Source organism: Loxodonta africana, chromosome 23 (assembly GCF_030014295.1).
Source record: "Loxodonta africana isolate mLoxAfr1 chromosome 23, mLoxAfr1.hap2, whole genome shotgun sequence".
Lineage (NCBI taxonomy): Eukaryota > Metazoa > Chordata > Mammalia > Proboscidea > Elephantidae > Loxodonta > Loxodonta africana.
In genome coordinates this window covers 42,774,182-42,800,948 of record NC_087364.1, presented here as the reverse complement: position 1 = coordinate 42,800,948, position 26,767 = coordinate 42,774,182, and the positions used below count along the sequence as shown (strand labels likewise).

General features: G+C 37.4%; 1 pseudogene; it reads right to left on the bottom strand.

The window, feature by feature from the left end:
• Positions 1–1,427: 1,427 nt before the first annotated feature.
• LOC111752320 (small nuclear ribonucleoprotein E-like) lies at positions 1,428–4,446 on the bottom strand (annotated as a pseudogene).
• Positions 4,447–26,767: the final 22,321 nt, after the last annotated feature.

Below are 26,767 nucleotides of genomic sequence, written 5' to 3'. Positions count from 1 at the left end.
AACCAAAAAGTCAGCAGTTCAAATCCACAAGCCACTTCTTGGAAACCCCATGGGGCATTTCAACTCTGTTCTGTAGGGTTACTATGAGTCAGAACTGACTTGATGGCACCTAACAACAACATGATTCATTAAGATTTATTATGATTTACTGCTTTTACCTTCAAATTTTTTATTTCTTCTCTCACATTTTAAATTATAACAGTGTTTGACTACATCTACTTCCAGAACATACCATAATGTTTTGATGCACTTTCTTTCATTTGCCTGGAATGTGCCCTTCCCCTGAACATCCCACACATTTATCAAGATTCAGTTAAAGTATCACTTCTACAGTGAGATACTCACTGTATATCTAGCTTTTTGAGCCATATCAACCCAGAAGACTCCTATACACTACCCATTTTTTTTACCAATTAAGTTCATGTAATTGTGCAGCCGTTGTCATAGATGTCCTTACTTATGTTTTCATAATTCTTTGCTGCTAACTCTAGGAAAGCATCCATCATTTTAATTCTGACCTGTTAGACCTAACCCTCATTTCTTGTCCCAGTCATTCCTCTTGCATTTTATTACAGACATTGCTTTGACTCTGCTTTCCCTTATACAAGTTAGAACCTATTCACTGTCCATTCTTATTGCCAAAACCAAACCAAAGCCATTGCCACTGAGTCAGTTTGATACATGGCAACCCCATGTGTGTCAGAGTAGAATTGTGCTCCATAGGGGTTTCAATGGCTGTAATCTTTGGAAGCAGATCTCTAGGCCTTTCTTCTATGGTGCTGCGGGGTGGATTCCAACCACCGTCCTTTTGGTTAGTAGTCACTTTTGGTTAGTGGCACAAGCTGTTTGTGCCACCCATGGCCAGGTTAGGTAGTTTAACCAGCCTAGGCCCTTAGCTACACTGCAGAGGTGCCTTAGAAAACCATATTTTGAGCCACATTTCCAGATCACTCCTGTTGCCATGGAAAGATGGTCTGCTGGAATTTCTGGCCAATTTTTCTTCTGGGGAAATATATTACTTAGAATTAAAGACAATCTAGAGGTGCCTTTTTTTTTTTCTGAGACAAGGCCTATTTATTTCACAACTCGGATCATGGGATGCATGGCTTCCTTCAGACAGTTCTTGTTCCTATTAGCTGAAAAAGTTTCAGAAAAACAAGAGAAATTTTCAAGTATTTGATGCAGATCGTAGATGTCAGATCTCATATAAAACTAATCCCTTTAGAGTCTTAAAAAAATTTTTTTAAGGTGGTTTAATTTATTTGAAACAAATTGCACATATTTAAGTTTATATATTTTTTAAAAAAATATAAGCAACCCCACAGCATTTATTGCAATCTGGTAATAATATAAGGGTTATCAAATTAATATGAACACTTGTTTTAGAATTATACTTACAACAAAAGACACCTAAAATGTTGGTGGGTGGGTGGGTAGGTGGGGATGATGCCCTCAACTTCTCAGTTCATAGATAATTTACAGTTAGATACACTTTGTAGTAGAGTAATATTATCTCCTTTAATCATGATCCAACCCAGTTCTTTTCTGGACGTTGTTTTAGAATGAATCTCCTCTGCATCATCTTCTGCACCAAGGTTCATACACTCATCAAAACGATGACACAGTCCTCTACCCTTATATTCACTTGCTCTTGGAGCCACACCTGAATCCAGGATCCACTTTGCAAGTATCTGCAGATGAGGGTGGTGGGCTGCATTATCACCTTCTGCATTTTCTGGCTCTGGCCATGGTACGCTATGGTGGAAGCTCACAAAGTCCACACTAACCCTCATACTGTCTCAGAAAGCAATTCTCAGTTGTACGGTTTGAATTTTTTTCCCCTATTTATAACACACATTAAGTCATCATACTCAAGGTGATGAATATTTCTGTCATCCCCTCATATTTCATGTGGCTCTATGTAACACAGCCCTCTCTCCTTCCCACCCCTCAGCAAAAAATCATATTTCTGTCAGCATTGATTAGTTTTCATATTCTAGAATTTTATAAAAATGGAAAACTGTAGTATACAATATTTTCTCTTTTTTTATTCAGTATAATCATTTTCAGATTTGTTCATTTGCTATAGGTAGCAATAGTTTGTTCCTCAGTAGTATTCCATTTCATGGAACCACAGTTTATTTATCCATCCTTCTGTCAATGGACATTTGTGTTATTGCAGTATTCGGTTATTACAAATAAAATTTTTATTAACATGCACGCATGTAACTTTTATGACCATATGCTTTCATTTCTTTTGGTAGGGAATTGCCAAACGTGTTTCCAAAGTGGTTTACTATGTGAGTTGGTCTACATTACAGTACAAGTTAGTGTTTCTAAATAACCAGGATTAAAATATTGACTCTTCCAATGGTACTTCTATAACCTCAGCAAGGCAAGGTCTGAGTCTTATTCTGTCATCTAGAAAGCGGGGATAAAAATACAATTTAAAGAGTTGTTATGAGCAAATGCAAATAAGCACGAAATGTAAAATACGGGGTCTAAAAACATTAAATACTCAACATTCCTTTGCTATTATCATTATAAATTTCATGGCACAAACTAAATGGCAGATTGTGGAAAAGAAATCTTTATTTGCCTTCAAATGACAATTTAATAATTGTACAGAAAAAACTTCCATAAAACTATGAAAACCTCATTATGAAAATATGAATGAAGTGTCCATAACTGAAATAATTAATTTGATTCATTTATTTTGGTTTCTAAAAACTAACTTGCAATTAGGAAAGTCTACTGCTTAGTGAAATTTGACACACTAAGGGTCATGTGGATAAGATTGACTGATGCAATAAGTTGATCTAAAATTCCATCTCCAGCTGCTATTGGTTTGTGCGTGCGTGTGTGTTTCTGTGTGATGCTTTCCCCTTAAATGGCAAATTTTATTTACTTGAGTTATAATAGGATTATTAATTTTCAAATTTTCTGATGATTGATCTTTCACCAGTATTGAGATATTCGGTACTAAAATTCATCAACCTGTTGTAAATTGTTTTGAAAGTTGACTTGACCAGTTACCATCGTGAAACTTCTGACAAATAAGTAACTCCTCTAAGCTATATTGAAATCATAGTACATTGCATTAAGTTTTGGGTGAATTGTATAGTTACTTTTTAAAAATGGAGGAAATTTACCCTCATATTAACCAAATCTTTGCAAAGCCTTTCTTCTCTATTTCTCTTTAGAAATGCTTGAACTTTTAACTTACATATAGGACAACTTCTTTTTAATTTATGTTATTTCTACAAATAGACCTTATGAATATAATTCAAGTTCACAATTGATTTACTGTGAAATATCTATTTACTGATAACAGTGCATGTGCTTTACTGGAACTGGCTTTCAGTTCTAGAGTCTAGAAGTCTGATGTCACGTTGTGAGAGTGATCACGTCTCTGCAAAGGCTCTCTGGGTAGATCTTTCTCGTTTCTCCCAGCTTCTGGTAGCCCCAGGTGTTCCTTGGCTTGCAGCTGCAGCTGAACTTTCTAACTACCACCTTCTTCACAGTGAAATCTTCTACCTGTGTCTCTACTTCTGTGTCTCTTTTATAATGATGCCACTCAGATTAGAACCCTCCCTACTCCAGCATAACCTCATATTAACTGATAACATCTTCAAAGACCCTATTTCCAAACAAGATCATATTCACAGGTCCCAGGGTTAGGACTTCAACCAATCTTTTTGGGAGATGTAACTCAATCCATACGCTTCCTAAAATGAATTCTACTTTCATAAGGAGTTAGTGATTTTGAAGAATTCAATGAGAAAGAAACGTGGGGGAGATAAAAGTGAGGAGAGGAAGCTAGAGAGGTATGCGGAAGGAAGAAAGGAAAGAAACTGAAGTTCTTTGTGGAGAACAATTGAAAATAATAAAAAATTACAAATTAAAAACCCATCTATAAAACATAGTAATAAATAATAAGTTATAAATAATGCATAAATATGCAATGAGAAAAGTAGTAGTTTATTAATCTCTTTAAATTCTAAAAGCATTATTGAAATGTATATCTCTGATCTCTGACTCATATGATAGCACAGAAAAAATGGTTTTAAATATTAACTACAAATAATAATTTAGGGAAAAATGACCAATTGTGGGAGATTACCAAGAATGTCCACAAGTTAGAGATTATTTATTTTACAATGATTAAAAAGATAGAAGGAAAGTAAACAACAGCATGAGGACCAAAAACATATTGATCTTTCAAGATAGATACTTAATGTGTTTCTAGGTTACCTCTGACGTGTTACAACCACAACAGTGCTCATGGTGTACAGCCTCGTGAATACATGCATGACTTTCTTTGGAGTAGAGAATTGGAGTCATGGATTATGTTATATTTGGTTTAGGTATTTACAGAGTTGTCTTCAGACTGAAAGCATCAAACTAACTCTTATTAGCACAGTGCACTTGTTTCTGAATCATCATATCGCTTGCAGTGTTTGAAATTACTCAGTTTTATTTCTTCAACAAATACTTATTTGGAGCCAAGCACTATGTTCAAAACACTCCTTTAGTTGCTAGGCATGAACAAAATACTTTTCTAATTTCCAGACTGCTAATCAAATGAGTAAAACATTGCATGTCATTGTTGTTGTAATTTGCATTTTTGTAATTACTAGTGAGTTTGAGCATTACTTTTTGTGCATGTTATCTATTGGTTTCCGCTTCTGTGAATTGCTGGTTTGTATCTTTTGCATACTGCTGTATTGCCTTTTCTATCTTTATATTCCAAACATTTGTTTCTTGTCTGTTTTTGATATAAAAATATTTTCACAATCTCTAAATTGTCTGTTATCTGTCTTCAAGAATATTTTTAAATTATAACTAAACTTTTTAGATACTTTTTGTGGTTTAGTTTAAGAAATTCCTCCCCTCTAGAACAAAAATATTGTCTTATCCTTATTAACATATTTTATCTTTCACATTTATATCTTTAATCCATTCAGGTTCCACCTTTGAAATATAATGTTACTTAGTGTTATTGGGTTGAATTGTGTCCCCCAAAATGTGTGTCAAAGTGGCTAGGCCAGGATTCCCAGTATTGTGGGGCTGTCCACTATTGTGTGACCTGATATGATTATCCTATTGTTGTAAATCCTAACCTGTATGATGTTAATGAGCCAGGATTAGAGGCAGATATGTTAATGAGGCAGAAGTCAGTCTACAAGATTAGGTTGTATCTCTTTTGAGACATAAAAAAGAGACGGGAGCAGAGAAACAGAGGGACCTCATATCGCCAAGACAGTAGCATCAGGAGCAGAGAGCATCCTTTGGACTCAGAGTCCCCGCACTGAGAAGCTCCTAAAGTAGGGGAAGATTAATGACAAGGACCTTCCTCCAGAGCTGACGGGCAGAGAAAGACTTCACCTGGGTTGGTGCCCTGAAGTCGGACTTCTGGACTCCTAGGTGGTGAGATAATAAACTTCTGTTTGTCAAAGCCACCCACTCGTGGTATTTCTGTTACAGCATCAGTAGCTAACTAGACACTTAGGGATCCTTTTCATTTTTCTCCTTATACTCAGTCAGAACCAGAATGGGACAGTGTCTTAGTTATCTAGTACTGCTATAGTGGAAATAGCACAAGTGGTTGCTTTAATGAATAGAAATTTATTTTCTCACAGTTTAAAACCAAACTGAATCAAATCCATTGCTGTTGAGTCCATTCTGACTCATAGAGACCCTACAGTACAGAGCAAAACTTCCCCATAGGTTTCCAAGGCTGTAAATCTTTATGGGAGCAGACTGCCACTTCTTTCTCCTGCTGAGAGGCTGACTGGTGGGATTGAACAGCCAATCTTTTGGTTAGCAGCCAAGTGCTTAACCACTGCACCACCAGGGCTCCTTTGACTAGAGGAAGGAGAGAGTGAAATCTTACCCACACCTGCAGAATAAAGTTGGAACATTTGTGATCAAACTACCATCTGTTTCTCTCATAACCAATATTTAGCTCGTTCTCTTTTCTAAATGGTAAATATACTAAGCACCTTCCTAACAGAGAAAACCCAAAAGTCTGATTCAGTTACAGTATTCGGTTTAACATCCTCCATTTCTAGGTATGTTAGTCTCTATATCTGGTTTTGATTTGGCTTTCCTTAAGCCATGGATTTAAGAAGTAAAAAGGGGCCCTTGTGCAATGGTTAAGTGCTCAAATGCTAACAACAAGTTTGCAATTCAAACTTGAATTCATCCAGTGGCTGCGAGAGAGAAAAGACAATCTGCTACAGTGAAGATTACAGCCTGGGAAACCTTACAGGGCAGTTCTACTCTGTCGTACAGGGCTACTATGAGTCAGAATCAACTGGACAGCACACAGCAGTGTGAAGTAAAAACAAAAACACAAACAACTTATCTGCTTAAGCTACAGTCGATATACACTGAATAACTGCAAAGCACAGGATAACTTGCAATAAGCATTTCTTTGAGAAAGTAATGAGAGACATACAACCATCATTAATTCATAGCAATTTTGCAATCCCCCTAAGAAGACATTTTTGGGCCCCAGAACTTGGAGATATGAAAATCTCTTTGATTATTATCCAAACTTTTTGCTCCCCCTCCCCCGCCTTTATCCAGTGATCCCTGTGGCCCCTGGCTCCTTCCCCTTGGAGATTCTTCCTTTCCTAATACCCTCTTTAGACATTTCCCGGCTTCAATACAGGCATCCCCCGGCTTACAAGCAAGAACCTTTCCTAAGCCTGTTTTTAAGTCATATTTGCAGGTAAGTGGGAACAGGTACATTGTTGTTGTTGTTACGTGCCCTTGAGCGGGTTCTAACTCATAAATGAATGGTAAATATACTAAGCACCTTCCTAACAGAGAAAACCTAAAAGTCTAGCTCAGAACTGCCCCATAGAGTTTCCAAAGAGCAGCTGATGGATTTGAATGGGTGACCAAACCAGCCATATCACTTAACCCCTGTGCCACCAGAGCTCCAGCTGTTACAGGTTTTAAAAAGAATTTGTATGCAAACAATTTTGTCATTTGCAATGAGATATAGTTATCCTTATTTATTTCCATTCTTCATGATTTTAATATTTTTCTTATGGTACCTAATAACTGTGGCCTTCAGAACAATGTAGAATATGAGTGGTGAGAGCAGGCGTCTTTGCTGTAGTCCTGATAGTAGGGCATAAGGAGTTCAATATTTCACCATTAAATACAACGTTAACAGACAATGTCTCTATACAGGTCCTTTATTAGCATGGGAAAGTTTCTGTTCTTTTTCCTTTTTTTTTTTTTAATTGTGCTTTAGGTGAAACTTTACAGCTCAAGTTGATATACAAACACTTATACACATGCTGTTTTGTGACATTGGTTTCAATCCGCAGGATGTGACAGTACTCTCCCCCTTTCTACCTAGGGTTCCCTGTACCCATTCAGCCAGTTCCTGTCCCTTTGTGCCTTCTCATCCTGTGTCCAGATAGGAGCCGCCCATCTGGTCTCCTATATCTGATTGAATTAAGAAGCACACTCCTCACGTGTATGATTTTTTGTTTTATACTCCTGTCTAATCTTTGTCTGAAGAGTGGGCTTCAGGAATGGTTTTAGTTCTGGGTTAACAGCATCCGGGGGCCGTAGTTTTGGGGGTTCCTGCAGTCTTGGTGAGACCATTAAATCCAGTCTTTTTATGTGAATTTGAGTTCTGCTCCACATTTTTCTCCTGCTCCATCTCGAACTCTGTTGTATTTCCGGCCAGGGTGACTTTGGCGGTAGTCAGGCACCTCTAGTCTCAGGCTAATAGAGTCTCTGATTTATGTGGTCCTTTTGTCTCTTGGGCTCTTTTCCTTGTGTATTTGGCATTCTTCATTCTCCTTTCTTCCAAGTGGGTCGGGACAAATTGATGCATCTTAGGTGGCCGCTCGCAAGCTTTAAAGACCCCAGACGCCACTCACTAAAGTGGGATGCAGAACATTTTCTTAATAAACTTTGTTACGCCGGTTGACCTTGATGCCCCTTAAAACCATGGTTCCCAGACCCCAGCCCCAGCCACTCTGTTCCTCCAAGCGTTTTGTTGTATTAGTCCACTTGGGCTTATTTCCACCATATTGTGTGTTGTCCTTCACTTTCCCCAAGAGGGTTCTTGTATACTATCTAGTTAGTGAATTCCCCTCTCTCTCACCTCCACCGTGGTAACCATCATCAAAGAATGTTTTCTGCTGTGTTTAAACCTTTTCTTGAGTTCTTGTAAATAGTGGTCTCATACAGTATTTTTCCTTTTGTGACTGACTAATTTCACTCGGCATAATGCACTCCAGATTCATCCATGTTGGGAGATGTATTGAAGATTTGTCACTGTTCTCGCATAGCATTCCATGGTGTGTATGTACCGTAATTACTTTTTCCCTTCCATCTGTTGATGGGTACCTACGTTGTTTCTATCTTTTAGCTATTGTGAACAGTGCTGCAATAAACATGGTGTGTGCATAAGTCTATTCAGGTGACAGCTCTTTTTTCTCTAGGAAATATTCCTGGGAGTGGAATTACTGGATCCTGTGGTAGTTGTACTTCCAGCTTTTTAAGGAAGTGCCAAATCCTTTTCCAAAGTGGTTGTAACATTTTACATTCCCACCAGCAGGGCATAAGTGTTCCAATCTCTACACAACCTCTTCAACATTTACTATTTTGTGTTTTTTGGATTAATGTCAGCCTTGCAGGGGTGAGATGGTATCTCCTTACAGTTTTGATTTGCCATTCTTTGATGGCTAGTGATTGTGAGCATTTCCTCTGTTAGGCACCTCAGTGTCTTCCTTGGTGAAGTGTCTGTTCATATACTTTGCCCATTTTTTAATTGCATTATTTGTCTTTTGTTTGTTGAGTGTTACATTATCTTGTAGATTTTAGAGATTAGGTCCTTATCAGATAAGTTGTAGCCAAAAATTTTTTCCCAGTATGTAAGTTCTCCTTTTACTTTTTTGGTGATGTCTTTTGATGAGCGAAAGTGTTTGGTTTTTAGGAGCTCCCAGTTATCTAGTTTCTTTTCTGGTGTTTGCGCATTGTTAGTTATGGTTTATATACCATACACTATTAATGCCATGTATGAGGGTTCTTAGCATTGTCCTTATTTTTTCTTTCATGATCTTTCTCATTTCAGATTTAGGTCTTTGATCCATTTTGGGTTAGTTTTTTTGTAAGGTATATGGGTCCAGTTTCATTTTTTTGCAGATGGATATCTAGTTATTTCAGCAAGTCTGTTAAATGGGGGAAAAGAGACTCTCTTTTCCCCCATTTAACAGACTTTGAGTCTTTTTCAGGTATCAGCTGATCAGAGATGGATGGATTTATATCTGGGCTCTCAATTTTATTCCATTGGTCTGTATATGTATTGTTGTACCAACACCAGGCTGTTCTAACTACCTTGGTGGTATAATAGTTCTAAAATCAGATAGTGCGAGGCCTCTGACTTTGTTCTTCTTCAGTAATGCTTTACTTACCCAGGGCCTCTTCCCTTTCCATATGAATTTGATGATTTGTTTCTCCATCTCTAAAAAACGTCATTGGAATTTGGATTGGGATTGCATTCTATCTGTAGATCACTTTGGGTAGAATTGATATTTTCACAATGTTGAGTCTTCCTATTCATGAGCATGGTATGTTTTTCCACTTACCTAGGTCCCCCTTGATTTTTTACAGGAGTGTTTTATAGTTTTCTTTGTGTAGGTCTTTTATATCTCGGGTTAGATTTATTCTTAAATGCTTTACCTTCTTGGGCACTATTGTAAAAGGTATCGATTTGGTAATTTCCTTTTTGAGGTTTTTTGTTGTTGTTGTTGTTGGTGTAGAGGAATCCAACTGATTTTTTTTTCTTTATATTGTTGTTTGCTAATACCTATAGGCTAGAAAAAACTGTTATTTATTTATTTGTTGATTGTTCTTTAGGTGGAAGTTTACAGCTCATGTCAATTCCTTATACAAAAATTTGTACACATACTGTTATGTGAGCCTAGTTGCAATCCCCGGGTTTTCCCATGTCCCTTCAACCAGCTCCTATCCCTTTCTGCCTTCTCATCCTGCCTCCAGACAGGAGTTACCCATTTAGTCTCATGTATCTACCTGAACTAAGCAGCACACTCTTCACAACTATTACTTTATATATTACAATCCAGTCTAATCTTTGTCTGAAGAGTTAGGTTCAGGAATGATTTTAGTTCTGGGTTAACAGAGAGTCTGGGGGCCATGTCTACTGGGGTTCCTGTAGTCTCAGTCAGACCATTAAGTCTGTTTTTTTTTTTTAGCATGAATTTGAGTTTTTCACCCCACTTTCTCCTGCTCAGTCAGGGACTCTCTGTTGTGTTCCCTGTCAGGACAGTCACTGATGATAGTCAGGCACCATTTAGTTCTTTTGGTCTCAGGCTGATCGAGTCTCTGGTTCATGTGGACCTTTTTTCTTTCGCTAATATTTTTCTTGTGTCTTTGGTTTTCTTCATTCTCCTTTGCTCCAGGTGGGTTGGGACCAATTGATGCATCTTAGATGGACGCTCCCAAGCTTTAAGACCCCAGACGCCGCTCACCAAAGCAGGATGCAGAATATTTTCTTAATAAACTTTGTTATGCCAGTTGACCTAGATGTCCCCTGAAACCATGGTCCGTAGAACCTGCCCTGCTACTCTGTCCCTTGAAGTGTTTGGTCATGTTCAGGAAACTTCTTAGCTTTTGGTTTTGTCCAGTTGTGCTGACTTCTCCTGTACTGTGTGTTGTTCTTCCCTTCACCTAAGAAAATTCTTGCCTACTTTTTCTTTTTTTTTTTACTATCTAGTTCATTAATTCTCCTCTGTCTTCCTCCCCACTCGCCTAACCATCTAAGAATGTTTTCTTCTGTCTTTAAACCTTTTCCTGAGTTCTTATAATAGTGGTCTCATACAATATTTGTCCTTTTGCAACTGACTAATTTCACTCAGCATAATACCTTCCAGATTGATTTATGTTGTGAGATGTTTCACAGATTCATCATTGTTCTTTACCATTGTTCATATTCCACTGTGTGTATATACCATAATTTGTTTATCCATTCATCTGTTGTGGGGCACCTAGGTTGTTTCCATCTTTTTGCTAATGTGAACAGTGCTGCAATAAACATGGGTTTGCATATATCTATTCATGTGAAGACTCTTATTAATTTAGAATATATTCCAAGGAGTGGGATTGCTGGAATTTCTATTTCTAGCTTTTTAAGGAAATGCCAAATCAATTTCCAAAGTGGCTGTACCATTGTACATTCCCACCAGCAGTGTATAAGTGTTCCAGTCTCTCCACAACCTCTCCAACATTTATTATTTTGTGTTTTCTGGATTAATGCCAGCATTGTCGGGGTGATATGGTATCTCATTGTAGTTTTGATTTGTATTTCCCTAATGGCTAATGATTCTGAGCATTTCCTCATGTATCTGTTAGCCACCTGAATGTCTTCTTTGGTGAAGTGCCTGTTCATATCCGTTACCCATTTTTTAATTGGGTTATTTGTCTTTTTATTGTTGAGGTTTTGCAGTATCTTGTAGAGTTTGGAGATTATACCCTGATAGAATATGTTGTAGCCAATATTTTTTTCCTAGTCTGTAGGTTGTCTTTTTACTGTTTTTGTGAAGACTTTTAATGAACATAAGTGTTTCATTTTTAGAAGTTTCCAGTTATCTAGTTTCTCTTCTGGTGTTTGTGCATTGTTAATTATGTTTTGTAGCCTGTTTATGCCATGTATTAGTTTTTTTTTTATTAGGGTTCCTAGCATTGTCCCTATTTTTTCTTCTATGATCTTTATCATTTTAGATTTTATATTTAGGTCTTTGATCCATCTTGAGTTAGTTTTTGTACGTAATGTAAGTATGGGTCTTGTTTCATTTTTTGGAGTCAGATATCCAGTTATTTCAGCATCTTTTGTTAAAAAAAAAAAAATTTTTTTTTTTTTTCCTTTTGTTAAAGAGACTGTCTTTTCCTCAATTAACAGACTTTGGGCCATTGTCAAAAACAGCTGCTCCTCGGTGGATGAATTTATATCTGAATTCTCAATTCCATCCCATTGGTCTATGTATCTGTTGTTGTACCAGTATGAGGCTGTTTTGACTACCATGGCAGTATAATAGGTTCTAAAATCAGGTAGTGTGAGGCTTCCCACTTTGTTCTTATTCTTCACTAATACTTTACTTATCCAGGGCCTCTTCCTTTTCCATATGAATTCAGTGATTTGTTTCTCCATCTTGTTAAAAAATGTCATTGGAGTTTGGATTGAAATTGCATTGTATTTGTAGATCACTTTGGGTAAAACTGACATTTTCTCAAATGTTGAGTCTTTCTACCCATGAGCAAGGTATGTTTTTCCACTTATGTAGGTCTCTTGGTTTCATGCAGTAGTGTCTTGTAGTTTTCTTTGTTTAGGTCCTTTACATCTCTGGTTAGATTTATTCCTAAGTATTTTATCTTTTGGGGGCCATTGTGAATGGTATTGATTTGCTGATTTTGTCTTCAAAGTTCTCTTTGTTGGTGTAAAGGAATCCAACTGATTATTGTATGTTTACCTTGTATCTTGATACTTTGTTGAATTCTTCTATTAATTCCACTAATTTTCTTGTGGATTCTTTGGTGTTTTCTCTGTATAAAATCAAATTATCTGTGAATAGGGATACTTTTACTTCTTCCTTACCAATTTGGGTGCCCTTTATTTCTTTTTCTTTGCCTTATGACTCTGGCTAGGGCCTCTAGCACAACGCTGAATAAACGCTGTGCTAAAAGGCATACTTGTCTGGTTCCTATTCCCAAGGGGAATGTCTTCAGATTCTCCATTTTAGGATGATGTTGGCTGTTGGCCTTGTTCCCTTCTTTTCCTATTTTGCTGAGAGTTTTTATGGAGAATTGGTGTTGGATTTTGTCAAACACCTTTCCTGCATCAGTTGATAAGATCATGTGGTTACTATCTTTTGCTGTATTTATGTGATGGATTACATTGATTATTTTTCTAACTTTGAACCATCCCTGCCTTCCCGGTATGAATTCCACTTGGTCATAGTGAATTATTTTTTCAATACGTTGTTGAATTCTATAGGCTAGAATTTTGTTGAGGATTTTTGCCTCTATGTTCATGAGGGATAATGGTCTGTCATTTTTTTTTTTTTTTTTTTTTTTGTGGTGTCTTTACCTGGTTTTGGTATCAGGGTTATGCTGGCTTCATAGAATGAATTCAAAAGTATTCCATCCTTTTCTATGCTCTGAAATACCTTTAGTAGCACTGCTGTTAACTATTCTCTGAAAGTTTGGAAGAATTCTCCAGTGAAGCTGTCAGGACCACAGCTTTCTTCGTTGGGAGTTTTTTAATTACCTCTTCAATCTCTTCTTTTGTTATAGGTTAATTTATTTGTTCTACCACTGTTTGTGTTATTTAGGTAGGTAGTGTATTTCTAGAAATTTGCCTATTTCCTCTAGGTTTTCAAATTTGTTGGAGTACTGGTTTTCATAGTATTCTGTTATGATTCTTTTAATTTCAGTTGGGTCTATGGTGATATTTTCCATCTCATTTCTTATTCAGGTTTTTTCTCCCTCTCCTATTTTCATTTTGTCAGTTTGGCAATGATTTATCAATTTGTTCATCTTTTCAAAGAAACCAGCATTTGTTCTTGTTAACTCTTTCAATTATTTTTCTATTCTCTATTTCATTTATTTCCTCTCTAATCTTTGTTATTTCCTTTCTTCTTGTGGCCATGGGCTACTTTTGCTGCTCTCCTTCTTTTTGTTTGAGTAGTAGGGTTAATACCTTGATTGTGGCCCTTTCTTCTTTTTGGATGTGTGCATTTATTGCTATAAATCGACCTCTGAACACTGCTTTTGCTGTGTCCCAAAGATTCTGATAGTATGTGTTTTCATTTTCATTTGATTCTGTGAATTTCTTTTTCTGTCCTTGATTTCTTCTATAACCCAACAGTTTTTGAACAAGGTGTTGTTCAGTTTCCATGTACTTGATTTTCTTTCCTTGTTTTTTGTGTTATTGATTTCTACTTTTGTGGCTTTATGGTCAGAAAACTTACTTTGTAACATTTCAATGTTTGTTTTCTGTTAATGGTTGCTTTGTGGCCTAATAAATGGTCTGTTCTGAAGAATGTTCCATGTGCATTAGAAGAGAAAGTATTTTTGGCTGCTGTTGAGTGCTGTGTTCTGTATGTGTTTATGAGGTCAAGTTGGTTGATTGTGGTGTTTAGATATTCCATGTCTTTATTGAGCTTCTTCCTGGATGTTATGTCCTTCACCAAAACTGGTGGTTTGAAGTGTCCTACTAATATTGTGGAGCTGTTTCTCTTTCAATGTTGTTAGAGTTTGTTTTATGTATTTTGGAGCCCTGTTATAAGTATTTATTATGGTTATGTCCTCCTGGTGTATTGACCCTTTAATCATTATGTAGTGTCCTTCCTTATCCTTTGCGGTGGATTTTGCTTTAAAGTCTATTTTGTCTGAGATTAATATTATCACTCCTGGTCTTTTTGGATTGTTGTTTGCTTGATATATTTTTTCTCCAACCTTTGAGTTTAAGGTCTGTCTCCTGTAGGCAGCATATAGGCTAACCATGTGTTTTTATGCATTCTGCCAGTCTCTGTCTCTTTATTGGTATATTTAGTCCATTTATATTCAGCATAATTATTGATAGGTATGAGTTTAGTGCTGTCATTTTGATGCCTTTTTTGTGTTGTTGGCAGCTTCTTTGTTCCACTTAATTTTCTCTGCTGAGTCATTTTTCTTCATCTATTTTCTTTTCATTTTTTTCATAGTTGTTGATTATGTATTGCTGAGTCTTTATGTTTTTCTTCTTTCTTTATTTTATGTATAGGATTGTTAGTTTCCATTGTAGTTGCCTTAATATTTACCTCTATTTTCCTAAGTTTAAACCAATCTTTTGATTGTTGTTATCACCTTGACTTTCTCTACATGTGAAAGTTCTATGACTACATTACTTACTCCCTCTTTTTATTTAAATGTTATTATCTTTTACTTTTTGATGCCTCTTTTTCCCTATTTTCAGTAATTTAGCTTTGACTTATTTTTGTGACTTCCGTATCTGGGTTGATATCTGATTGTTTTGTCCTGTGTTCTAATCTTGGGTTGGTATCTGATGTTATTGCTTTTCTATCAGGAGGGCTCCCTTTAGTATTTCTTTTTATTTTGGTTTGGTTTTAGCAAATTCCCTAAACTTCTGTTTACCTGAAAGTGCCTTAATTTCACCATCACAATTGAGAGATTATTTTGTTGGATATATAATTCTTGGCTGGAAACTTTTTTCCTTCAAGGCTTTATATATGTCATTCCATTGCCTTCTTGCCTGCATGGTTTCTGCTTAGTAGTCAGAGCTTAGCATTATTGACTTTCCTTTATAGATGACTTTTCGTTTATCCCTAGCCACTCTTAAAATTTTCACTATCTTTGGTTTTGGCAAGTTTGATTATAATACGCCTTGATGAATTTCTTTCAGGATCTACCTGTGTGGGGTTGGATGAGGTTCTGGATAGAGATCTTCTAGTCTTTCATAGTAACAGGGGCGTTTTCTGCCAACAAATATTCAACAATTCTATCTGTGTTTTCTGATATCCCCCCTGCTCAGGTACTCCAATCACTTGTAGGTTATTCCTCTTGATAGAGTCCCTCATAATTCTTAGGATTTCCTCATTTTTCAAAATTCTTTTTTTGGATTTTTCCTCAAATAAATTGGTGTCAAGTGCTTTATCTTCAACCTCACTAATTCCGACTTCTATTGCTTCAATTCTGCCTCTATGGCTTTCTATTGAGTTGTCTAATTCTGAAATATAATTCTTAATCTTTTGGATTTCTCTTTGCTGTCTCTGTACAGATCCTTGAAGCCTATTAAATTTGTCTTTGTTCTCTGTTATAACTTTCTTAAGTTCCTCTGTTGCTTTTTCTGAGTGTTCCCTAGCTTGATCTGCATTTTACCTGATCTCCTACCTGATCACTTGAAGAACTCTGAATATTAATTTTTTAAATTCTGCCTCTGGTAATTCCAAGATTTTCTTTCTCCTGGAGTTTTCTTGGTTCTTTGTTTTGGTTGCTTGCTGAAGCCATCATAGTCTGCCTCTTTATATGATTTGATATTGACTGTTGTCTCCTAGCCGTCAATAAGTTATTATATTTATTTATTTATTTTATGTTTGCTTACTTTGTCCTAGCTTCTTGTTTTGATATGCCAGAATAGGCTGGTTGTGTGAGCTACTTTGATTAGTAGCATCTTTGGAGCTCTCACATACTGTCATCAGGTGGTTAAAGCTGTTACTATGTATGTGAGCTCAGGAGTCTGTTTACTTTTCTTGTGTGGATTCAGCTCAGGTTTCCAGATCATCGGTCACCAAGTGTGTGGTACAGGCTCTCACCTACAGTCCTAGTTGGCAGGGCTACATAGTTATGATTGGAATAGGCACAGCTGGTTGCAGTAGGGATTTATGCGCTGAGCAAAGGAGAGGGCTGATGGCTGCTCCTGAATTCCTGGGTAGAAGACATGTCCTTGTTCCCTAGTGTATGTAGGTGGGTGGATTTTGTAGCCAGACTTTGGACATCCAATGCTGCTGGCTGTAAGGACTGGGAGGTACCATTTATTCTCAGACCCCTGTTGCAGGTGGCTAGGTGGTGTGGATGGAGCCACCAATCCTCAGGTCTCTGATGTCAGCAGGTGGGGACCCTGCTAATCCACGGGGTAGCATCAAATATCACGAATCTGCCATTCCCCCTTAGCTGTTGCAGTTGAAAATAGGCTTCAGGTGTATACCCTGTTGTACTATCTTAATGAGTGCCTACACTTTTGAAATGGGCCCACACTGGCCTAGGCAGGGGTGAAAGGCATTCAAAGTCTGTGAACCCCTTATGCCTGTGCCTATTCAAAGCGGCTGTGCCTGCCCTGAGTTCCCAGTTTAGGAGAGATGGAGGATTATTTTTTCCTGTTTGTCAATTTGTTCCCTCTCCAAAGCCAGGAGAATGGCTTGGGACAAGCTATGTGTCCTGCTTCCAGCCCAGGGGATGCAACAATAGCCAAAGCCAGACTGGGACTGGAGCACAGTGGAGAGGAGGAGAATGAGTGACACTGAGGTACTTCCCAGGGAGGATAAGTTTTTTTGAACCCATGTGGTAGATTAGATGCTTGCACTTAACTTTTGCAGAATTAGCACCATTTCTCCCTGATTTGTGAGGCTTGTACAGGCTGCTACTCAGCTTCTCCCTGTGTGGAAAATGCATCCGGAGCAGTACTGCTTGTCTCAGCCCATGCACACTGGCCAATCCAGCCTGCAGGGTGTCAGCCAGTCCAGTTCTGGCAAATCCTCACTGCTTCTGAATTGTCTCTCCCTTCTGCTGCCATTCAGTCCAACTCCTCAACTTTGTCTCTGCTGTTCAGGGCTCTCAGAGTGTCATATATAATTGATCCACTAGTTTTATCAGATTTTTGTTGTAAGAGGGACCATAGAAAGCATCTAACTACTCCATCATCTTGGCCTCATCTCCTTCCAACTGATTTTTGTATGTTTATCTTATATCCTGATACTTTGCTGAACTCTTCTATTAGTTCCAGTACTTTTCTTGTGGATTCTTAGGGGTTTTCTGTGTATAAGATCATATCATCTGTGAATAGGGATAGTTTTACTTCTTCCCTACAAATTTGGATGCCTTTTATTCCTTTATCTTGTCTTATTGCTCTGACTAGGCCCTCCAGCACAATGCTGAAGAAGAGTGGTGACAAAGGGCATCTTTGTCTGGTTCCAGTTCTCGAGGGGAATGAATGCTTTCAGTCTCTCTCTGTTTAGAATGATGTTGGCTGTTGGCTTTGTATAAATGTCCTTTATTATGTAGAGGAATTTCCCTTCCATTCTTATTTTGCTAAGAGATTTTATCTACAATGTGTGTTGAACTTTGTCAAATGCCTTTCCTGCATCAATTGATAAGATCATGTGGTTCTTATCTTTTGTTCTGTTTATGTGATGCATCACATTGACTGATTTTCTAATGTTGAACCATTCCTGCATACCTGGTGTGAATCCCACTTGGTCAAGGTGAACTACTTTTTTGGTATGTTGTTGAATTCTATAGACTAGGCAGTACCGATGTTAACTTTTCTCTGAAAGTTTGGTGGAATTCTCCAGTAAAGCTGTCAGGACCAGGATTTTTGTTGTTGTTTTTGTTGGGAATTATTTTATTCATTCTTCAATCTCTTCTTTGGTTATGAGTTTATTTAGTGTTTCTACCTCAGTTGTGTTAATTTAGGAAGGTGGTGTGTTTCTAGAAATTTGTCCATTTCCTCTAAGTTTTCAAATTTGTTCATAGGATTTTGTTATGATTCTTTTTATTTCATTTGGGTCTGTTGTGATATCACCTATCTCATTTCTTATTCTGATTATTTGCATTCTTTCCTGTTTTTATTTTGTCATTTTGGCCAATGATTTGTTGATTTTGTTGATCTTTTCAAAGAACCAACTTTTGGTCTGAGTGTGTGATACAGACTCTCTTCTTCAGTCCTAGATGGGCAACAAGTCATAGGGGTGTTTGGAGAGGTACAACTATCTGGCTGCAGTGGGTGGTTATGTGCAGAGCAAGGCAGGGGCTGATGGCTGCCCCTGGGTGCCTGGGTAAAGGGAGTGTCCCTGTCTCCTAGAGCATATAAGGTGGAGTACTGCTGCAGGTCTTTGGGCACCCGGTGCTGTGGGATGGAGGAACTGGGAGGTACCACTTATTCTCAGCTACCTGTCATGGGTGGCTAGATGAAGTGGGTGATATCCCCAGCCCTCAGGCACCTGTTCTGGATGGGTGAAGACCCTGCTTAAGGGGCAGGGTGGTGTGAAATGTCATGAATCTACAGCTCCCCCAAAGCTCCTGCAGTTGAAAAAGATCTTCAGGTGTATGCCCTGCTGTTTTATGCTAACGAGGGCATGTTGTGTTCAATCTGCCCATAGAGGTCTAGGCAGGGGTGAAGGGCTCTGCAAGTCCATGGATCCCTTATGCCAGTGGCTGGATAAAAAGGCAGGCCTTCCTGACCTGCCCTGAGTTCCTGACTTATGGGGTGTGGCATTTTTTAAATCTGTGAGACTGATGTGGGTGTGAATAGACCTGATTTCTGGCTTAGGGGGCATAACAGTTGTTGAATAGTGTCAGACTTGTGTCAGAGCAGAGCAAGGTAGGGGCAGGTGAGGGGAAGGAAGCACTTCTGCACTGTGAAACTCTGTGGGCGAGAGGTTATTTTGCCCCCATGCAGTAGGTAGATGCTTGTACTTAACTTTCACCAGTCCAGTGCCGCTTGGAACGGGCTCCAGAGGCTTGTGCAGACTTGCTGCTGCCTGGACTCCCCTGACAGGGTGAGATGCATACTGAATGCAGCTGCTTAGCTCAACCTATGTGCGCCGGTCAACCCAGCCAGCAGGGCACTAACAACCTTGCTACTGGCTCTTCTTCACTGCTTTTGAACTGTCCTTCCCACTGCCACTCATTCCTACTCTTCAGCTTTGACTTCAATAATCAGGGCTCCTAGATTGTCATATATAATTGATTCACTTGCTTTTTCAGGTCTTTGTTGTAAGTGGGATGACAGGAAGATCTGACTATTCTGACATCTTGTCTGTGCCTTAGAAGTTTCTTTTCATTTCTGTTTTGCTGAATGCTTTTTCAAAAATTATCAGTGGATATTCATTTTTTTCAAATGTTTCTGCATCTATTGAGGTGATTATATTGTCTTATACTTCATTTAGCAAATGACACTAATTACTTTTTCTTATATTAATCAATTTTTGTAGTTGTTGTTTTCTGGGATGAGGCATGCTCAGTCATGGTGTATTATTCTTATAAATTGTTAGATTGTATTTGCTAATATTTTTGCTTGCTTTTATTGAAAGACATTGGCCTGTAACTTTCATATTTTATAATTATTTTATCAGATATTGCTGGCTTATAAAAAAATTGGGAAATACTTTGTATTCTGAAGAAGCTTGTATAAGATTGGTATTAGTTATTTCTCTAAAATTTGATTAAATTCTACAAATTAACCATGTGGTTTGAATTGAATTCCACAAATTTACCATTAGATGTTTAATTAAATTTGTTGAAAAAGAGTTTTTCTTATTATTCTTTGATCATTTTCACGTGTGCAAGATTTATAGGCTTGAATATCGGGCAGCTCCCTGTCAGTGTATGCCTGCAATCGCTTTTGAATGGTCTTCAGCAAAATTTAAATTGCATATGATATTAACAATATTTTTCAATAATCTCCACATTCTGTTGGATCACCTTTCCTTGGAATGGGCACAAATATCGATCACTTCCAGTTGGTTGGCCAGGTAGTATTATTCCAAATTTCTTGGCATAGACAAGTGAGCACTTCCAGTGCTGCATCCATTTGTTGAAGCATTTCAACTGGTATTCTGTCAATTCCTCGAGCCTTGTTTTTCACCAATGCCTTCAGTGTAGGCTGGACTTCTTTCAGTAAAGTTGATTCTTGATCATATGTTACCTCCTGAAAACACTGAACATCAATCAATTTGTTCTGATACAGTGACTCTGGGTATTCCTTCCATCTTTTTTGGATGATTCTGGTGTCATTTAATACTTTCTCCATAGAATCCTTCAATATTGCAACTCAAAGCTTGAATTTTTTCTTCAGCTCTTTCAGTTTGAGAAATGCCAAGTGTGTTCTTCCTTTTAGGTTTTCTAAATACTTGCACATGTCATTATAATACTTTCTTTTGTCTTCTCCAGCCACCCTTAAGAACTTTCTGTTCAGCTCTTTTACTTTATCATTTCTTCCTTTCTCTTTAGCTATTCTATGTTCAAGGGCAAACTTGAGAGTCTTTTCTGACATCTATTTTGGTCTTTTCTTTCTATCTTTTTTTAATGACCTCTTGCTTTCTTTATGTATGATGTCCTTGATGTCATTCCACAACTTATCTGGTGTTCGGTACTTAGTGTTCAATGTATCAAATCTGTTCTTGAGATGGCCCCTGAATTCAGGTAGGTTATACTCAAGGTTGTATTTTGACTCATGTTGACTTGTTTTAATTTTCTTCAGCTTCAACTTGAACTTTGACATGAGCAGTTGATGGTCCGTTCTGCAGTTGGTCTTTGACTGTGTTTGACTGATGATATTGAGCTTTTCAATCATCTCTTTCCACAGATGTGATGATTTGATTCCTGTGTATTCCATCTGGCAGGGTCCATGTGTATAGTGGCCATTTATGTTGTTGAAAAAATCATTTGCAATAAAGTTGTTGGTCTTGTAAAATTTTATCATGTGATCTCTGTTTATATCACCGAGGTCATATTTTTCTACTACTTTTCCTTTTTCTATGTTTCTAACTTTTGCATTCCAGTAGTTATCAATGAATCTTGATTGCATGTTTGATCAATTTTTAGGTTGCAGAAGTTGGTAAAAATCTTCAATTTCATCTTTGGCCTCAGTTGTTGGTGCATAAATTTAAATAATAATTATTGTCTTAGTTACCAAGTGCTGTTATAAAGAAATACCACAAGTGGATGGCTTCAACAAAGAGAAGTTTATTCTCTCACAGTCTAGGAGGTTAGAAGTACAAATTCAGGGTGACAGCTCCAGGGGAAGGCTTTATCTTTCTGTTGGCACTGCAAGAAGGTCTCTGTCACCAATCTTCCCTTTGTCTCGGAGCCTCTCAGCACAGGGACCCCAGGTCTGAAGGGAGTGCTATTCTCCTGGCTCTCGTTTCTGAGTGTTATGAAGTCCCTGTCTTTCTGCTGGGTTCTGTCTTTTATATCTTAAAAGAGATTGGCTTAAGACACAACCTAATCTTATAGATTAAGTCCTGCCTCATTAACATAACTGCCTCTAATCCTGCCTGACTGGCATCACAGAGGTAGTATCCACAATACATACGAAAATCACATCGGATGGCAAAATTGTGGACAATCACATAATACTGGGAATCATGGCCTACCCAAGTTCATACATGTTTTGGGGGGCACAATTCAATCCATGATATTCCATGCTCCCTCAGCTTTGCAAATGTGTGGTGGAAGAAGGTAGTTCTAAATGCCAATTACATTACCAGTTGCAGAAACAAGGACTGTAACTGTTAAGAGTATTTCTGCCTTGTATGTGTGCATCAAGTATTTTTATTTTCTTCACTTATAAAATAAAAGATGTAAACAGGGCTAGTGCATTTGGGTTGTATGTGTGTTCATCGTATCATGTTTATGTGCAGTTAAAACTTTATAATTGTCTTTAATCAGAGGTTATGTATGGTTCAAAGAGCTGTGTACAGGTGCCAAGTTGAACAGGGGTGGACTGTGATAGTTAAGGTTGTGTGTCAACTTGGTTGGGCCATGATTCTCAGTAGTTTTGCAGTTATATGGAGTTGTGATGAGATTTAATATAATGTGATCACCTCTGTGATTGCATCTGCTGTGAATAGACAATCAGTTGAAAGGGAGTTTCCTTAGGCATGTGGCCTGCATCCAATATAAGTGCACATTCTGGCAAGGCTTATGGCTTTTTTCTCATTCTGGATTCTGCAGGTGGCCCCTGTTTGTCTGACCTCCAGTTCCTGGGACATGAGCTAGCAGCTTACCTGAGGTCTTGCCTGTTTATCGTGGGATCCATTGATCTTCGCAACCTGTGGGCAAAAGCTCTGCTCTCTGACCTGTCAATCTTGGATTCACTAGTTCCTGTAGCTATGTGAATCAGGAGAATGTGAATTGGAACATTCCAGTCTCTACAACTGCTTAAGTCATTTCCTTGATATAAATCTCTTTCTATACACACACATGTATATATATATGTATATATGTATATATATATATATATTCTTTACTTCTAGAGAACTGAGCCTAAGACATTCATATTAACTGGTCTTCCTTGCTGAAGATCATTCAAAAGCTGTTGCAGCAATACATCAGCAGGAAGCTGGCAGAATTTCAAGGTGGATTAATAAGAGGATGTGGAACAAAGGATATCATTGCTGACATCAGCTGAATCTTGGCTAAAACAGAGAATGCCAGAGAAATGTTTACCTGTGTTTTATTGACTATGCAAAGGCATTTGAGTACGTGGATCATAACAAATTATGGATAACACTGCACAGAATGGGAATTCCAGAACACTTCATTGTGCTCATGAGGAACCCCTACATAGACCAACAGGTAGTCATTTGAACAGAATGAGAGGATACTACATGGTTTAAAGTTAGGAAAGGTATATGTCAGCATTTTATCCTTTCACTATAATTATTCAATCTGTATGCCAACAAATAATCTGAGAAGCTGGACTATATGAAGAAGAACTCTGCTTCAGAATTGGAGAGACAAAATGTGATATGCAGATGACACAAAATTGCTTGCTGAAAGTGAAGAGTATTTGAAGCACTTACTTATGAAGATCAAAGACTACAGCCTTCAGTATGGATTACAACTCAAAATTAAGGAAAAAAAAAAAGCCTTCCCAACTGGACCAATAATCAACATCATGATAAATGGAGAAAGTATTTCAAGGATTTCATTTTACTTCATTCCACAATCAATGCCCATGGAAGCAGCAATCAAGAAATCCAACAATGCATTGCATTGGGCAAATCTGCTGCAAAAGACCTCTTTCAAGTATTAAAAAGCAAAGATGTCAGTTTAAGTGCTAAGGTGTGCCTGACCCAATCCATGATTTTTTCAATTGCATCATATGCTTGTGAAAGCAAAACAATGAATAAGGAAGACCGAAGAAGAATAGATGCCTTTATGGTGTTGATGAAGAATATCAAATGTGCCATGGACTGCCAGAAGAATGAACGAATCTCTCTTGGAAGAAATAGAGAAGGAATACTCTTAGAAGCTAGGGTGCTGAGGCTTCATGACACATATTTTTGACATGTTATCAGGAGGGACCAGTCCCTGGAAAAGGACATCACGCTTGTTAAAGTAGTTGGCCGGCAAAAGAGAAGACCTTCAATGACATGGATTGACACAGTGGCTACAACAATGGGCTGAAGCATAACAGCGATTGTTATGATGTCACAGGTCAGGGAAGTATTTTGTTCTGTTGTACACAGGGTCACTATTAGTCAGAACGGACTGGATGGCACCTAACAACAAAACAGTAAGATTTGTAGTGATAATCCCTCTTTTAGTTCTTTTATTTTTCCCCCAAACTAACATTCCTATTTGTTTGCTTTTCTGCATTTTTAATTTAACTGAATTCCTGACTTGAGCTTAATATATACTTTTGTCTATTTTTAGTTTATTTTGCTCTTGTTTTTTTAGCTATTTATTGTGAAATGCTTTTTGACCTTTTTGTTGTTGTTGTTACATAGGTATTTAAAGCTATATATTTATCTGTGAACAATGCATTACTTTTGGGCCAACATTTGCAGTATGTGATAGTTTTCATTATTATTTTATTTTCTAATTCCTTTTCAGATTTCTTCTTTGACCCATAGATTATTTAGAAGTGAATTGTTTGTTTTCCAAATATTTTGGGCTTTTTAAATGTCTCTTTGTTGTTGATTTTCTTTTTAATTGTATTGTAGTCAATAAATAGGCCCTGGAAATTTACGCCATTAAATGCATTGAGGTTTACTTTATAATCTAGCCTATGATCTATTTTGGTGATTTTATCATAAAATCATATGCACTTCAAAATAATGTGCATCCTGCAGTTGTTGGCTATAATATTCTATTGTTTTTTGTTGTTAGCTGCTGTAGAGTAACCTGTCAACCTCATTACCAACAGAACTAAACACTCCCAAGTCCTGTGCCATCCCCATGATTGATTGGGACTTTGGGCCATTGTGATCCATACGGTTTTCACTGGCTGATCAACAGGTCTTTCTTCCTAGTCTGTCTTAATCTGGAAGCTATGCTGAAACTTTTTTAGCATCATAGCAACAAGCAAGTCTCCACTGACAGATGGGTGGTAGCTACGAATGAGATGCATTATCAAGGCAGGAGTGGATCCACATGGAAGCCAAGAATTCTACCACTAAATCACCAACATTTCCATAAAAAAAAAAAAAATTTTTTTTTTTTTTTTTTTTTTTAGTATTCTATAAATCTCAGTTATCCAAAGTGGTTGACATTGTTGTCTACATAATCTATATATATTTTTCCAATTTTTGTCTAGTTGTTCTAATCCTGAGACACGGTTGCTAAAATCTCATGTTTGCAGAATTAACTATTTTTCCATTTATTTCTGTTGGTTCTTTATTTGGCAGTTTTGAAGTTATTTCATGATGTGTATTCTCACAGGAATATCAGGTCTTCCTCATGAACTTACCTTTTTATTATTGTGAAAATTATTTTTTCATCTTTGGTCACACTCTTGACTTAAAGGTTATTTTACTTGTTATTAATATAGCCACTTCAGTATTCTCAGATTTATAGTTTGGATGATGCGTGTATCTTTTTCCATCTATTTACTTTCAACCTATCTATTTCATTAAAGTAAGTACCTGTTGAATTTTTTTCTATTGTGACAATATTCATATTTTAAATTGGGTTTTAACTTATTGACTTTAATATGATCATTGGTGTGGTTGAGTGTAAATCTAACTTTTTTATTTTATTTGCCCACATTCTCTCTCTCTTTCTCTCTATTGCCCCTCTCTTCCCTTTTTCTCCCTCCCCCCTCTATGCTTTGTTGTTTTTGTTTTGTTTTCCTCTCCCTTTCCTGGCTTCTATTGGATTATTTGACTATTTCTAGACTCAATTTTAATTTTTACAATGGCTTTTTAGGTAAGTGGCTTTTTACATTATTAATTTGATATTTAATCTATAGAAGATGATGTACTTCCTTAACTTTTCACACCCTTCTTAGAATTAACATTATGCCATTTCAGGTAAAAAGTTTAAGTGGAAGATTTGAGTTTCTCTCTGGTATCATTTACTGTCTGAAGAATTTCATTTAGCATTCCATATGGTGCAGTACTGTTGCTGATAAATTATTTCAATTTTCTTTTTTAAAAAGTTATTTTAGGTTAATTTTACTATGGTGAAAGTTTACATTCTATGGATAACTTGTTTCCTTACTCTTCCCAAAAATGAAAGAATATCTTTGCATAAAAGCCCATTCAAAAAAACCAGTATAAAAATATGTTGTTAATTTTGTGAGATGTGTTTTTGAATGGATTTAAGCTCAAGTTTTAAATAAGAAGCTATTCCACTATGCAATATGATATTCTTAAATATGATACATAAATTTCTTTCATATGTTAATATTTTGAACAACTTTAAGTGGTCATTGGATTTTCTTGGACTAAAGTTCATATTACCTGTCCTTCTGCTTTCAAGGAATAAATTTAACATGTATAAAATACTGGGAGGACTTCTGGCCAACATGGTGCTATAGATAGAAGCACCATGCAGTCCTTCCACAGCAAAGACCCAAAAAACTAAAACACAGAAAAATGTCATTCCTGGAACCTGAAGTGCCAAATGAAGAGATAGAGGACTCAGCTAAGCAGGGAATGGAATAAGAAACTGACAGAGGACAGAGAGTGAGGAGAGATATGTGCAGAAGGCCCCATCAGCTAATGCAGCACAGATGGCCATCTTGGACTCCTGTTGGGCATTGGCAGACAGGCAGCAGGGGAAAGCAGCTTCGCAGCACTCTCAGCAAGAGACAGAGCTCCCAGTAACCACCAGTGCATGCTTTCCCGCCCCCTACTTTCTCCCTGCTGCCCAACTTTGAGCTTCCTGGCTGGTTGTGATGGCTCGGCTGGTTGGGAAATGCAGCGTTTGCGCCACTTGGATTCGGTCCACCATGTCAGAGATCAGCAGACAGGGAGTATGGGAA